This window comes from Saccopteryx leptura, chromosome 12 (assembly GCF_036850995.1).
Source record: "Saccopteryx leptura isolate mSacLep1 chromosome 12, mSacLep1_pri_phased_curated, whole genome shotgun sequence".
NCBI classification, from domain to species: Eukaryota; Metazoa; Chordata; class Mammalia; order Chiroptera; family Emballonuridae; genus Saccopteryx; species Saccopteryx leptura.
The window spans coordinates 31,874,178-31,889,682 of NC_089514.1; the positions used below are offsets into that span (position 1 = coordinate 31,874,178).

The 15,505-nt window shown below is 44.6% G+C and overlaps 1 protein-coding gene across 9 annotated transcripts in view; it reads right to left on the reverse strand.

Moving 5' to 3' along the window:
• The window catches only part of DYNC1I1 (dynein cytoplasmic 1 intermediate chain 1), a 332,370-nt gene that overhangs the window by 307,293 nt on the left and 9,572 nt on the right, over positions 1-15,505 (reverse strand). The gene's annotated exons all lie outside the window — the stretch shown is intronic.

The window sequence follows — 15,505 nt, forward strand, 5'->3', positions numbered from 1 at the left end:
CCTATAGAGACGTTTATTAACCTAAAGAGAGGTAGTTAGAGCTCTTTCTTTCGAAGAAAAGAAAAAAACACAATAGCAATATCACTGAGCATAGGAAATTCAGGTTAGTGTCAGGTAACTATAATGACTTAGAAATACCACTGAGACCTAAAACTTCTGAATGTAGCACAGGCAAACTGAAGTTAGGAAAAGAGTGCAGCCTCGGGGGGAAAAAAGTTCCCATAAAACCGTGTGAAAGATTTCTCATTCCTCATTTACTTAAGCCAGGTAACAGGTAAAGAAGACAAACTAATAGCCTTCGCTTTCTCCCCCATTCTGCTTCCCACCCCCAACAACAAAAATTACCGAAATTAAAAAAAACACCACCAGCTCTCCTTATTCTTGAATACTCTTACTGAATAATACTTCACTTTTAGTGCTTCCTTATTTAAGATTTTATTTCTTTCAGTTCAAAGAAAGCTCCTCTTAAAAGGTTTTTACAGTAGACCCCATCCATCTGCCTCCAACCCAATCTTGCAATCACTCTCTATCACCACCTGGTGGCAGAAAGTGTAAATTGCATGAGAGAGCTGACACCAGGAGCAAAGGCTTTGCCTTTTCAATTCCCAGCCCCACCCCAAAGCCAATATACTGGGTGGTCCCAAACCCTCGAAGAGTTTCATCCACACATGAAGGACCTATTTCTGTAAACTCTTATTTTGGAGGAGGGAAATCTCAGTACAGACATGCAGTTAAACATTTCTGTTGATCTTTCTAGGTTCCTTTCAATTTTATTCATATTGCATTAGTTCCTTCCTGGGAAATCAGACAACATGTCTAAATTAAGCCTTTAGTATTGCTCTTGTTGGGTTTTTGAACTATATTTCAGATTACTGTATCTGCATATCGCCTCTAGTCCTACATTCACTACTTCCCAATTCTGAGCTACCCAAATGACACTGCTTGAGCCGTAACTTGAGCACTGGCAATTGTGGCACATTAAACAGGAGGGACTCTCAAGCCCTCAGCACAGAGGCCCATTATATTAGAGAGAAAAATCAATCCATAGGGCATTGGCCCTCTCATCTAGTTAACAGAGTAGAGATGAAGGGCTCTTAAAACTTTAAGGGCTCAAAAGTTATTGTCATCTCCATCAAAAAAGTTCTGAAATTTTTTGAGTTATTTCTGACCCCTACAGAGCATCCAACCACTTTAGAGGCTCAACATACTTCTCTTCAGCAAATGAATTGTTCCTCAATTAAGAGAATCAGTCATTCATCTCTCAGAGTATCTTCCTTCAGGAAACACTCAGATGATATCAAGGGTCCTTAGGAAATGAACAGTTCAAGTAGCACTGTTGAAAGAGTAGTATAAAACTAAAGATGGAACAGTTTGGACAACCGGAGGGCTGTATTTTGGCATTAGGTCCCTAAGAACTAGGGCAGAAAGGGCACTAGAATGTAGAATCAGAAGGAAGGAGTGGGAAAGAGAACTAGAGTGGGGAAAAAAGGGAGACCTTGCAGAAAGGGTCCTGTATAAACAGCTAACCTTGGGTCAAAATGGAGGGAAAAGATGTGTCACCTGCCTTGGCCAGGGACCAGGTGGTACAGAAGCCAAATGCAGAAGGCTACCACCACCACTTCGTGTGACATGAGATCATGTATGTGCACTCCTAGAGGTCTGAAAGCACTTCAGGGCAAAGAGAAAGTAGCCTATTATCTGAATGGGCACCCAAGGAGCTCTTCACAAGGCACAACTTCTTCACAGACCGTAATATAAGCTGCCTTTGGAATGTGCACAGTGGTGCCTTATACTGAGCACATAGTAGGCATTCAATAAGCATTTGCTATTACAGAAATGGGTTAACCATCAACACTGTATGTTGTTTATGTTTACATCTTCACAACAGGCTAGGACAATTCGTTAGCATTGAGTGCCCACTGGCACCAAATTCTCACACATCCAGTTGCTTTAAATATAGCTCAGATGGGCATTTGTTAGCCATTTAGAGCTCACTTGCTTTTCATACCTTACAAAATTGCACCCAATATCTGCTAAACATATATAGGACAAATCCTGGAGCTATAAGAGACCCTTAAGTGCTGCTGCCCTTTGGAGCTCTCTGACCCAGAGCTTCCCCACCGTGCTGTTGAGGGGTATCCCCTTAGACACATGGCCTCCCTCTGTGACTCCTCTTCCCTTTGTGGGTGGTGGCCCCATGCTGCCATCTCTGGTAGGTCTCTCCTCTCATCCATCCTGTCCAGGTACCGTCTAATAAAGTGTGCTGCCCAATGCTGCCACCTCGTGGTCCTGCCCTTTCTTTCACCAGTCCTGAAATCCTTGAATTGACCACATCCCCAGTCAACCTTCACCAGTGCCCCCAATTTACCGCTTAATATTTCCAACTCTGCCCTCACTTATCCATGTCCGCTTCACTGCCCAGTACCATCTTCACATTGCTCCTCTGACAACTGCAATACTCTTTTTCCTCTTGTTAAGAATAAATTGGTTTTTCAATTTTTAATTAAATATATTGGCATAACAGTAGTTAATAATGCTTAGTAAGTTTCAGGCATACAACTTTATAACACAACATCTGTATACTCTACTGTGTACCATATGACCCTGGGAATTCCTTTTCTGGGGATCTACCCCAAAATTATGAAATATTTATTTGTAAAGACACATGTAACCCTATGTTCAGTGCACCATTGTTCACAATAGCCAAGCTATGAAAACAAGCTAAGTCTCCTTTGACCTGTGGTTGGATAAAGAAGATGAGATATATCTATCTATCTATAGATAGATAGATAGATAGATAGATACAATGGAATACTCCTCAGCCATGAAAAATGATGAAATATTGCCATCTGTGACAGCGTAGATGCATCTTGAGAGTATCATGCTAGGTAAAATAAGTCAGAATGTTAGAAAAGAATAAGGATCATATGAGATTTCACTCATATGGGATATAAAACAAAAAGCAACAAATGAACAAATTCATAGATACAGACAGCAGAAGGCGGTTACCAGAGGGTAAGGGCAGTGGGGAAAACACAACACAGTGTTCTTCTAACTAATCTTCCTGTCTCCAAGCTAAGCGTGCTCCCTGTCGATGCTCCGCCTCCTCCGCACCGTGTCAGGGTGATCTTCCTGTCACTCCAATCTGGTGAGTCCACTGCCCTGCCTAGAACATATCAATGACACCCTCTAAAATGCAAAATGGGTCCCAACCCCCACCACGGCACATAAGATGCTCTCAATGACCATCTCTCTATCCATCCTTTTCTCCTCTCTCTAGCTCATATTTAACTGGCATGTACCAAGAGGTTTCTTTTCCTTGTATATTTGCAAACTCCAGAAATGTTCTTCTCACCATCCATTCCCTGATGACTCCCATTCATTCTTTTTTTTTTTCTTTTTTTTTTTGTATTTTTCTGAAGCTGGAAACGGGGAGAGACAGTCAGACAGACTCCCGCATGCGCCCGACCGGGATTCACCCGGCACGCCCACAAGGGGCGATGCTCTGCCCACCAGGGGGCGATGCTCTGCCCCTCCGGGGCATCGCTCTGCCTAGACCAGAGCCACTCCAGCGCCTGGGGCAGAGGCCAAGGAGCCATCCCCAGTGCCCAGGCCATCTTTGCTCCAATGGAGCCTTGGCTGCGGGAGGGGAAGAGAGAGACAGAGAGGAAGGAGAGGGGGAGGGGTAGAGAAGCAAATGGGCGCTTCTCCTATGAAGCAAATGGGCGCTTCTCCTATGTGCCCTGGCTGGGAATCGAACCCGGATCCCCTGCACGCCAGGCCGACGCTCTACCGCTGGGCCAACCGGCCAGGGCCCCCACTCATGCTTTTGTCTCAGCTCTAGCACATCCCCTCCAGAACGGTCTCCAGTCAGGCCTGGGCCAAGTTCCCCTCCACAACGACCCTAGAGCACCCTGTCCTCAATCTGCTGCAATATGGTCCTCATGTTCCATTTATGCAAGTCTATGTTCTCCTCCTGTGAGTCTCTCCTCCTGGTCCCCTGAAAGCTCTTCTAAGAGAAGGGCCACATCTAATTCACCTCTATACTTCCATTGCCTAGCAGTGAATGCTCAATAAGTGTCTCTTGAACTGCTAAATAATCACCAGATAGACACATGAAATCTTCCACAATTTCACTGTCGGAATTTTTCTAATAATCATTTTGTTGGATCAGTGCATTAAGCTTTTAAAATGACTAAATTCAGAAAATTTTCTTACTATGCAAGAAACCTGTATTTCAATGGAAGTAGGATTTGAATTTTTTCATCCATTAATACAAATGTGCAACAAACACATTATTCTAGCCATTCCTCATCCACTGAACCATCTTTCCCTAAATCACTACCATCATGAAACTATTCATATAATGTTTTTCTGCCAGGTTTACATTTTTAATTTGTTTTCCCACTCAAAAACAATTATTTAGCGCAATCTATTCAATTTATAATTGACAGCCTCTATTTATCTCAACCAACAAATTCAGCAATCTAGAACCTATCATCAAAATGCCTTGAGGATAAATCATCATGCTGGTTGTTATGCTTTCTCTTTAAGTGATGTAAAAATACCAGTGCTTCAGAACGGAGCTCTCTATTGCACATACAGCTGTTTTCTCTGAGTTGCTAAAATGATAAATGAGCATGTCTAAAAATAAAGGGCTCTGGAGTAACCCGTGGGACAGGTCTTTAAAATAACGGATAACAAGCAAATCTTCAGACACACCAACCTGAGCTTTGAATCTGAGTCCTTGGCCTACTGTCTCTATAAAGGGGCCAGGTTTTCTAGGCAGCAAAGTGATGACCGTACCGAAACACTACTTCCGGGGTTGCCCAGTTAAATCAAGATGGCCCTAGACAGTAGGCTTGCCTAAAGTGGGCATTCTATCTGGTAGAGTGCAGGCAAATTCAAGCTGCCCAGATTTCTTGAGACTCACATATAAGAACAAATTTAACTATCATACTAAAAGAAATAAAATCAAGACATTACTTAAAATAAGGGAAGGAAATTTTTAATGCTTAAATAATAAAGTCCAAGTAGATTTTCTCAATATAAATCCACGATATATAAATGTTCAAAGTCCGTTTGTTTTAATCTTCTAAAAATATGTTGAGATTTCCACACCATAGAGCCACTTAATTCAATACCCTTCAGAATTAACTACAAAATACTCATGAATTTGTAACTTAAGCCTACCTAATTATTAAGAACCATCTGACCCCCTTGAAGTTATGATGAGTGGAGAAACACTGTGGAGAGGGGACCCTGCTAAGGTAATACTCTATTCTCACACCCAATGACATGTGAAAGCCAAGTTTCAAACCCAAGGTCCCAGAACACGAGCTCTAAACTACTGCGTTTGCTGTCTCTACAGGCCTTAGCATCTATATTGATGTATTCCGCTTCTCTTATAGTCCTTTTCTGCTGTAGTCACCCACTGTATATCGGCAGTTTCCCTTCTCTTATTTGTTCTACATGTGATAAAGATTTAGACAGCTGAGAAAAACCCAGAGCTACTAAAGAGCCTATAAATCAGTGTAGTCTGTGCTGACAGGAAGGCAGCGGGAAGGCGGATAGAGCAGGTGACTTAGTACACCACCACAGAGAAAGACCAGACCGGCAGAAAGCGAAAGGTGAGGGTGCATCCCAGGCCGAGGGAGGCATGGACACAAGGAGGTAGGTCGGAAAGGGAACAGCCAGTCTCAGGGGCAAGTCATTTGACATGGACGGAACACTGAGTACAAGAGAAGATGGGAGAAGATGAGGATGGAAATGATAAATTCAAATTGATAATTTAAAGTTGGCCAATTTTAAAATTGCTGTAGCCTATTATATTTCAAGTTCTTTAAACTGCAGTTAACAATAATAAATAGCTCTCATACCTGACATGTGTTCGTGAATGTGTTCGTGTTCTAAACAAGTTCCATGAAACAGTTGTTGATCTTACCACGTGCAGTGCATTCTATTCATCCTAACCTGCTGATCACAAAAATCGGTGCCTATGACATCAGGACGACCCAGGCTCTCACAACCCTGGCAGCCAAGAGATTAGTATCCGGTCACACGGGTCCCCTGCAACCCATTGCAGAGCACTGGTGGGGAGTTCTAGCATAGGAGGACCAAAACACTCAGCTCGATTTGGTTAAGTCTAGCAGAGAAAGAAAGAGAAAATAAAATAATGCCGTGGATACGTCCAAGCACAAACACATGAAGGCTATAAGGGTTAACCTAATATTTCAGCTAACCGGCATGCCCATAAAAGGGCCGAAAATCAATACAGCCATAAATGCTGGACCAGAGCATATTTCCTGCAGACCGTGTCAGCACAAATGCTGAATGACCCCAAGAGCTGGGCGATTTGCTATTTGTCTGATCAGCACAACCTTTATATTCCTCTTAGAAAGCAAACACCCGTCTGAAAGGCTTGGCTGCAGAGCGCCTGGCCCGGCTCCGCACTCCGCATTGTGTGCATGAATGAGTACCTGGTGGGACGAGGCAGTGCTCGGAACAGCCTCCCCAGTTCCTACAGGCTTAAACCCTTCTCATGCTCATGTGCGTATTTTAATTCCAGACTTTAAAAAAAAGATTTTTTTTTTAGCTGGAATCAGTTTCAACCATCTGTCTCTTTGAGTGAAAATAGGATGTAGGCTTGTATATATTAGCTTTTGAAGAAAACCAATCTTGGCAGAAAGAATTAAAGTGAAAGAAGAAGTGCATCTCAATTTTCAAGACCACGCTAAGGAGAAATAAAATATCCAAAGTAAGTAGTAACTTATACGAACATGTTTACCTCCTTCTCTCCCGGTCAGGCTGCTCCCATTCTTTGACTGAACGGCACTGCAATTAGGCCCTTGCCACCCAGTCACAGCTTCGGAAAGCGGCAGAGTGGAGACGTAAGAGTCATTTCCGTGATTTGAATGACAACCTGGGGGATAGGGGTGGGGAATGATGGTTCTGGGTACTCCTCAAGAATTTTGAATTAATGCAAAGATAGGCTGGTCACCTTCTGAGAGTTAAAATAGAACTTATCTTAAAACAGAGTACGTCTCCCAACCCAAAACTTTCACAACCATACCGAAACACCACTTCCGGGGTTGCCCAAATGTAACAGAAGACCGCCTCTGTCAATTTGTGGTGAACAACTACAAAAACAATGACAATGAAAGGAGAATGGAGTCTGAAATGACAGGAAAAGAAGGATGCATTTTCCAGATTTCCTCGAGTGAGTCCAGGGAAAAGGACACCCTGACCATGTGACACCTTCCTTCCTGTGCATCTGTCAGCAGAGTCACCACAACGCCACCAGCTACCATCTTGAAACACCCAGTGTGACAACTGCTCCCCGTCCCCTGGCTCCGATGTGAACCATTAGCAGATTATCCAGGCTCCCTCTCCAAGCACATCCAGAACCTGCCCACTCTTCTCCACCTCCCCCAGCGTCATCCTGTCCCAGCCACCATCGTCTCTCATCTACACCCCTGCAAAAGCCTCCTAAACAGTCTCATTCATTCCCTTGGCCTCCCTTGCCATCTATTCTCAGCTGCAACAGTGATTCTTTAAAAACACAGGCCTGACCTGTGGTGGCGCAGTGGATAAAGCGTCGACCTGGAAATGCTGAGGTCGCCGGTTCGAAACCCTGGGTTTGCCTGGTCAAGGCACATATGGGAGTTGATGCTTCCAGCTCCTCCCCCCCTTCTCTCTCTCTGTCTCTCCTCTCTCTCTGTGTCTCTCCCTCTCTTCTCTTAAAAAAAAAGTGAATAAATTAAAAAAAAAACAAAAAAAACACAGGTCAGCTTCTGTCACTTGTCTGCGTAAAGCTCTTCAATGGCTCCCATCTCAAAGTAAAAGCCGAAGTCCTACTGCGGCCTCCACGGCCCTCCATAGTCCAGCCCGTGACTTCTCTGATCTTATCTGCAGACCTGCTTCCTGCCGATTCGCCTCACACACATCAGGAACACTCCCACTTCAGGGACTTCCCTCCTCCCTGTGCCCGATAGACGTTTCGCCCTAAATGTCTGAATGACTTGCTTCTTCAAAGCTTAATTCAAAATCCGTCTCACATGGCCGCCCTATTCAAAAGAGCAGACGTCCCCCCTGCGCTGCCTTCTCCAGTCTCCTCTGCAGCCTTGTTTTCCTTCACTGCGTGTATCACCACTCAACACATTCTGTAACATATTTAAGTGTTTTACATGGTTTGTTCCTTCTTCTAGAATTTAAGCTCCAACGAAGGAAGATTTTTGTTCGTACTGTTCGCTGACATATTGCCAACACTCAGAAGACTGGCACAGAGTACCTACTCAATAAATATTTGTTGAGTAAATCAACCTAGTTTCAGAAATGTCCCTGAGTGAGCTCCTTTCCCTCCTTCCAGCTTTGTTCTCTATAAAAAGGGTCAAAGCTCTACTGGCTTGATATTCTCCTGGGTTTGCCCCATCTTCCCTCCCTCTCAACCCTGTTGCTGTGACCTGCTGTCCTCAATTGCCATAGTATTGCCACACCTAGATTCTGCCTCCCTTCCTGGCCTTCTTGAATATATTACATAATTAGACTATTTGCTTGCTTTATTTTTTTAATTTTATTTATTCATTTTTAGAGAGGAGAGAGAGACAGAGAGGGAGAGAGAGGAGAGAAAGACAGAGAGAGAGAAAGGGGAGGAGCTGGAAGCATCAACTCCCATATGTGCCTTGACCAGGCAAGCCCAGGGTTTCGAACCAGCGACCTCAGCATTTCCAGGTCAACGCTTTATCCACTGCGCCACCACAGGTCTGGCTATTTGCTTGCTTTTTCATTGTCCATATTACCACTAGACTGAGCCTTCAGGATTGCCCTTAATGCCCTCAGGGTAGTACTGTGCCAACCAAGCCCAGCTCAGACCTCTGAAACCAAGGACCTAAGAACCTGACTTCTCCGAAGGGTTCAAAATACCGACCCATTGGCAAGGGCACTGTGATCCCATGGGTAGTTTTCTTCCAACAAGTTATTAAGGTGGCATTTTATGGTTGTAGCCTAATATCCAACACATACTTGGGATGGGTTATGAGAATTCACCACTGAGTTGCTAGAGCATTTTTACTACATAAAAACAGTCTAGTATCTAGACCCTCAAAACTAAGATTTAGACCTTATCCTACCCATCTGAATAGCTGACAGCTGGCTGTCCCTGATCACATGTTTGTCTCCACTGCTGCAAGATGGCACCCAATGACAGATAAGAATGTGGATGCCTGAGTGTCACCTGCTCCTGTTCTCAGCACGTGAGCACGCCCCTCACCCCCCCCCCCTCCATGCGTAGTTACCTAACTGCAAACTGCTTTCGGGAATCACAACATGTTTCTCCCGTGGCTCCTGTCCCTGCTGCAGGGACCCTTTTATAGGAAGGGAGCAGGAGACAGCAGGGAGGTGGAGTAGGATGTTACACCGGATGGAGGGAGACGGATGGAGGGAGACGTGAGGATACCTTGGGGATCTGGGTAAAGGAAGGAGAAGCATCCAAATCAGCCAACTTTTCTAATTTGTTAAGAGCCAGAAAACCCAGGTAGCTGGCTCCATGATGCTAAATTTCTCTCTATGTTAATGCAATCTAATGAGTACTCACTGAGCCTCTAAGTGTGCAAAGTGCTGTTCTTGGTGCTGTGGGGTTTACACAAATGAACAAGAGAGCATCTGTCTCAAAAAGCTTGTACTCTATGGTAGAGTCAGAAAACACCCCAAAACAAGGGAGAAGAGGGTGAGTGCCTGGTAGAGGCTCACAGCACGCAGGTCTGTGTGTCGGAACTAGAACGCAGCGGGCTTCGTGCAGGAGGGGCCACAGAACCAGACCCTGAAATACGTGTAGGACGTGGGCTGGGAAGAACATTTCCTGTGGAAGGGAGTGAGCGCGGGTGAAAGGACAGCGCAGGCGGTGGCCCGGGTTTGGGGAATGGTCGGCAGTTCCGCCGGACAGCAGCATGTGGGCAAATGGCCCTGAGGGGTGCTGCGGGCAGCAAGCTGGCACGGTGTGTGTCGGGTGCTCCACTCTCAGGTCACAACTGACCCCGGTAAACTGCTTCTGCCTTTGATCCTGCTTCATTTCCAAAGGAGGCTATTTATTTTTAAAACATGTAAGAGTGTTTGAAAATCAAACATTTCCATGTTAAACCAATCCAATCTATTCAAATGTGTTAAGCAATGCCGACAGCTGGTTTTAACATTTCCCACCTTTGCTGTATATAAAGAAAGTGTGAAAACCTAAAGGCTCAAAATAGAAGTGCTAGAGTCTGTAATACATTCTTTGCATAAAATAAGCATTTGGAGTGGGAACTCTACCTCCCGAGTCAGCTGGTCGTTTTCTATTCTTCACGCTGAAATATGATAGAATTTGGGAGGTAAAGGTTTCTGGAATGTGCCGTTGCAATGACATCTTTGTCTAGCCTCTGCTGTTGGCAGGATAGACCAGACTTTGATCATTAGGGCACATTAAGAGATTACTGAATGAGCAAAAGGAAGAAAGCGCGCTTGACTGCATGACAATGCGGCCAGCTTGGACTGAAGTTAGATACGGCATTTTTTGTTTGTTTTTAATGGTTGTCACGAGCCGTTAAGTTTCCTGCAACCTGGCCTGACACTGCGATAGCAGCATTCCCAGGTCTGGCAGCAGCTCGGGGAATGTTTATGAATGAAAGAGTGAATGAATGAATGTTAGAGCTTGAACAGTTACACGGGAAAAGAAGTAGACACGGATTGTCACATTTACTACTCCAGTTTGGCACCTGTCCCCTTATTGAGTGGGCCCCCAGTGAGTGAGAACCTGGCCAGAGATAACAGGGATGCAGGACTCTCTAGGATACAAAATCACAGGTTCTTGAATTTCAAGAAAAAATAATACAGAGAATACCAGATATTGGTCTGACCCCTCATTTGGGCAACAATCCCTTTACAGACAGCCCTTACTTGGTGGTCATATCTTGAACTCTCCCAGGCACTGGGAACTCATTACCTTAAAGCAGCCCAGTTCTTATTCTGAATAGCTTGAAGCAATCAAAGTGTTCTCCATTATATTGATATGACTCTCCTTTCTCTTAGGAGTTTGGGCTGTAATTGATAGGTGTCTGCATACCTATTTGCCAAGGACGGAGTCCTCAAGCCCACCCCTTCACCTGCTGATAGCCTAGAGCTCTCGGCAGCAAGGCTTGTCCACTCTGTATCTGAGGAGTGGTGGGTGATAAGGAGAGCCAAATAAGAGACTGAGAAAAGAGGGTGTGCATCTGCCAGGATGAGCCACACAGCCTCCTCTCCAGCATGCCCAGACTCGAGCTCATCAAACCTTTACCTGTGGTGCTGGTCCCTAGCACACGGACCTGATAACTTTCTTGACTCAAACAGGCAGAATGCTCCCATGATTACACCACAGTGGATTAGATCATATTAGATTTTAATTTAACATGACTTTGGAGTGTAGGTAGGCTAGGAAACGTGTCCTCAGCAGACCAAAATTCCAAGATCAGAGTAGAAGCCAATTTGACACTTTAGAAGTCCCTAGACTAAGGTGGCCACACAGCCAGGAAAAATGCTGACTGACCATTTGGCCCTTAGAAAGCACTTACCTTGAGCCACACTGTGCTTTAATGGGCACAGATAAAAATGTTTAACAGGGCCCCGACTCAGGAAGGAAAGGCTTCCAGAATCTTAGGAATTACTGAGCCCACGTTCATTTTTGGCCCCAATACCCAAAAGATGACGCAGTTCAGGAAGTCCGTGTTTGTACTAAACACACCAAAATGATCTAAGGGAAAAAATTTAAATCCTATAAGAAATGGAAAATTAAGTGGAATTTATTCTTTCAAACTTCATCACAGGCCCTGGCCGGTTGGCTCAGCAGTAGAGCGTCTGCCTGGCGTGCGGGGGACCCGGGTTCGATTCCCGGCCAGGGCACATAGGAGAAGCTCCCATTTGCTTCTCCACGCACCCCCCCTCCTTCCTCTCTGTCTCTCTCTTCCCCTCCCGCAGCCAAGGCTCCATTGGAGCAAAGATGGCCCGGGCGCTGGGGATGGCTCCTTGGCCTCTGCCCCAGGCGCTAGAGTGGCTCTGGTCGCATCAGAGCGACGCCCCGGAGGGGCAGAGCATCGCCCCCTGGTGGGCAGAGCATCGCCCCTGGTGGGCGTGCCGGGTGGATCCCGGTCGGGCGCATGCGGGAGTCTCTCCCCATTTCCAGCTTCAGAAAAATACAAAAAAAAAACAAAAAAAAAACAACAAAAAAAACTTCATCACAACATCAGGAAGTGGAACTACTGTTATCACTCCTGTTTGACAGATACGGAGAGTGAGGTACCGAGAGCCACAGTAGCTTGTCAAGGTCACACAGCTGGCAAGTGGTGACCCTGAGATTGAACCCCAGCTCCAGAGATCATGTTTACAAAATTACCTTTCTTTCTATTATTTTATTTATTAATTTTTTTCATCATATTACCTTTTAATCACTGTCATCATTGCTGCTGGGATCAAATCAGGTCCAAGAACAAGAGAGGAAGATGAAATATAACATTAATAGAAGTGATTTTGCTGGCTAACACTGGTATCTGGTCAGCCTGAAAATTCAAGGAAGTAATTATTCACTTCGCTTGTCTGAACTTTCATTGTACTTTGTTACACCTTTATTGGGTAGTTATCACATTTACCTTATGTGACAACCATGCGATATACATATAACATGTAATCGTGAAGCATTTCATCTTTCTCGGGCTGGCACTCCATATGTACTAGGTTAACGCTCTTGAGCAGGACTGAGAAAATACTGTAGGAAACTAATTTTCCCACCTATATACAAGGGTGGGCAAAAGTAGGCTTACATACCCACTTTTGTTGGTTGTTGGTTAAACTACCAGCCATCATTATCTAAAAGATAAATCGTAAGTAAGGATATGAAATAATAACAATCATCAGGCAAACAATTAATAAATAATAATGCAAGAAGAAACCCTGTTTCATGAACTCACAACTATAAACCTACTTTTGTCCACTCCCCACTGCAAACCTACTTCTACATACACCTGAACATTTCCTTTATTCATTATAAGTAAAACCTAGAATTGCAAGCTAATTCCAAGACCCTGATATTATTCATCATGCTAACATCATTTAAATGCATTTTATATTCTAAATGGACACTTTTAGGTGCTACGAAAGTTGGGTATGGAAACCATCGCATACCCGTGTGGTTGTATCTCAGAGACCTTCCAGGGGTCTTCAAACTTTTTATAAAAACCGCCCACTTTTGCAGTGCTAGTCAACCTGGTCCCTACCGCGCAACCAAACAGCGCTGCAATTGGCCCACCATGAAAGCTGGACCGCCCACTAGTGGGCGGTAGGGACCAGGTTGACCAGCACTGCAAAAGTGGGCGGTTTTTATAAAAAGTTTGAGGACGACTCCTGCTAGGGACGCCTTTTAGAAACTGTGGTTAGCAGCAGGAAGAGGCAGAAGTCAGGTAAGTCCCTCCCTCCCACAGTCCCTTGGGTCAATCAAAATTCCTGTTCTCTTCCTCCTTGACTATACTTAACAACTTCTTTATAGTCAGGCGGGGCTATTTGATTTGCTCTGGCCAATGAAATGTGAGGGGTTGGAGCAATAATGTCAAAATGAAGCCTCTAGGATGGGTCCCTCCCTGAATATGGTGACCAGAGCCCCTATGGTCCCACACTGGGTATATAACATAAGCGAGAAAAATCCTCTCTTAGGTTACTCTGCTAAGATTTGGGAGTTATTATTGCATCATGACACAGCCTAACCTGTTCAATACACTTCAATGGCCTTAACCCACTCCAGTGATCTGGCACCTTCCTGATTCAGTGTCAGCGGCTGCAAGTATCCCCCCTTCACCCTCCCTACCTAAGCTTCACTGTGGAATGCCCTCGGGAAGGGGGTGCCAAGGATTCTTTTCTTGACCAAACTCTAGTTTGGTCCACTGAGGTCTTTTTTTAATTAGGTCTTGTCCGTAGGCATGTTCTCAAGAGCACAATTTTAGCAAAAGTCCTGCTAAGTCAGTATAGCCAGAATCCCCACCCTCAATATCTGATCATTGATATCTAATTGACATCTGATTGGGTTCCTCATACTCCACCGCCCCAAGAGATATGATGATATCTGATCAACTTGGCCTGACGTTAGCAAGGGTACTGCTAGGTCAGTTTAGCCTGAATCCTTCCCCTTAACCCTGATGTTTCTTCTCAGTAATTTTCCATCCACTGACCGCCACCCTGCCCCTTTATTATTTATTTATTTTTTTAATTTTATTTATTCATTTTAGAGAGGAGAGAGAAGGGAGAGAGAGAGAGGAAGAGAGAGAGGACAGAGAGACAGAGAGAGAAGGTAGGGAGGAGCTGGAAGCATCAACTCCCATACGTGCCTTGACCAGGCAGGCCCAGGGTTTCGAACCGGCGACCTCAGCATTTCCAGGTCGACGCTTTATCCACTGCACCACCACAGGTCAGGCCCCCTTTATTATTAATTCTCATCATTCCTTGTTGTATTTGGAGTCGAGCCCATTGCAGTGGTCAGGGCATCTATCAGGACAGTGCCCTGAATAGAGCCTGCCCTACAGTTTCTTTAACAAGTGTCATGCATACCTTTTTCTTTAACAGGTATAAAGACTAACAGAGCAGTAAGTGTCGTTGTTAAGCAAACAGTCCCCAGAACATGTGTCCTGGTTACAACAACTGTCAGTCTGGATTTCCCCCAGGGAGCTCTGAGACTCTCCCCACGGGCTGCCCCATCCACCTCCCAGGCGTCTGGGGTTGACAATAGGAAGGTGGCATTTCCAATACCCTGGTTCATCTCCAAAAGCAAAGTTCTGCCCACTCGAGTGAGGGGCTCTGTCTGGGCAGAGTACACTAGAGAAAGGGAACATTTGAAGAAAGAATTATCTCCCCTCCCCTACAACTGTTTTATAACCTGACTTTTCTCTCTACTTGAAAATGTACAACGTATGGGCCTTCAAATTCTAAGAATTCATATTTCTTCATTTTAAAAAACAAAAGGCTCTTAAGGCAAATGAGTACAGCGCCCCCCCCAAAATCTATCACAAAAAAATATAGGATTTTATTTTTGCTATTATATCAATTACTTTCCAGCAGCATTTGAAAATATTAAAAAGCTTCAAAGAAGAAGCAAGAAAATATGTATTCAAAAACCAAAGCTGGCCTTTACCATGTTCCTGGGTGGTCCATATTTGCATTGGAGGATTTCATTTGGCATTTTAACTTATGTAAATAGATTCTCACTTTCCTCTGAGACTAAGCGCATTCAAAGGGCGAAGATCCTCTTTCCAAAGCAGCAGTAACCTATACCTTCCAAAGTGAACAAAGTCACGCTTTTCAAGGAAACGGGCAGAGACTTTTTTGTTGTTGTTATTCTTTCTTCCACAAAATATACACCAACTCCCTGAACCCCTTGCTATTTTGATCCTAATGGGGTGGACGGTGAAACACGAGACGCGCCATCGTTTTCAAAGGGGATACTGTCAAAACACACAGTCCC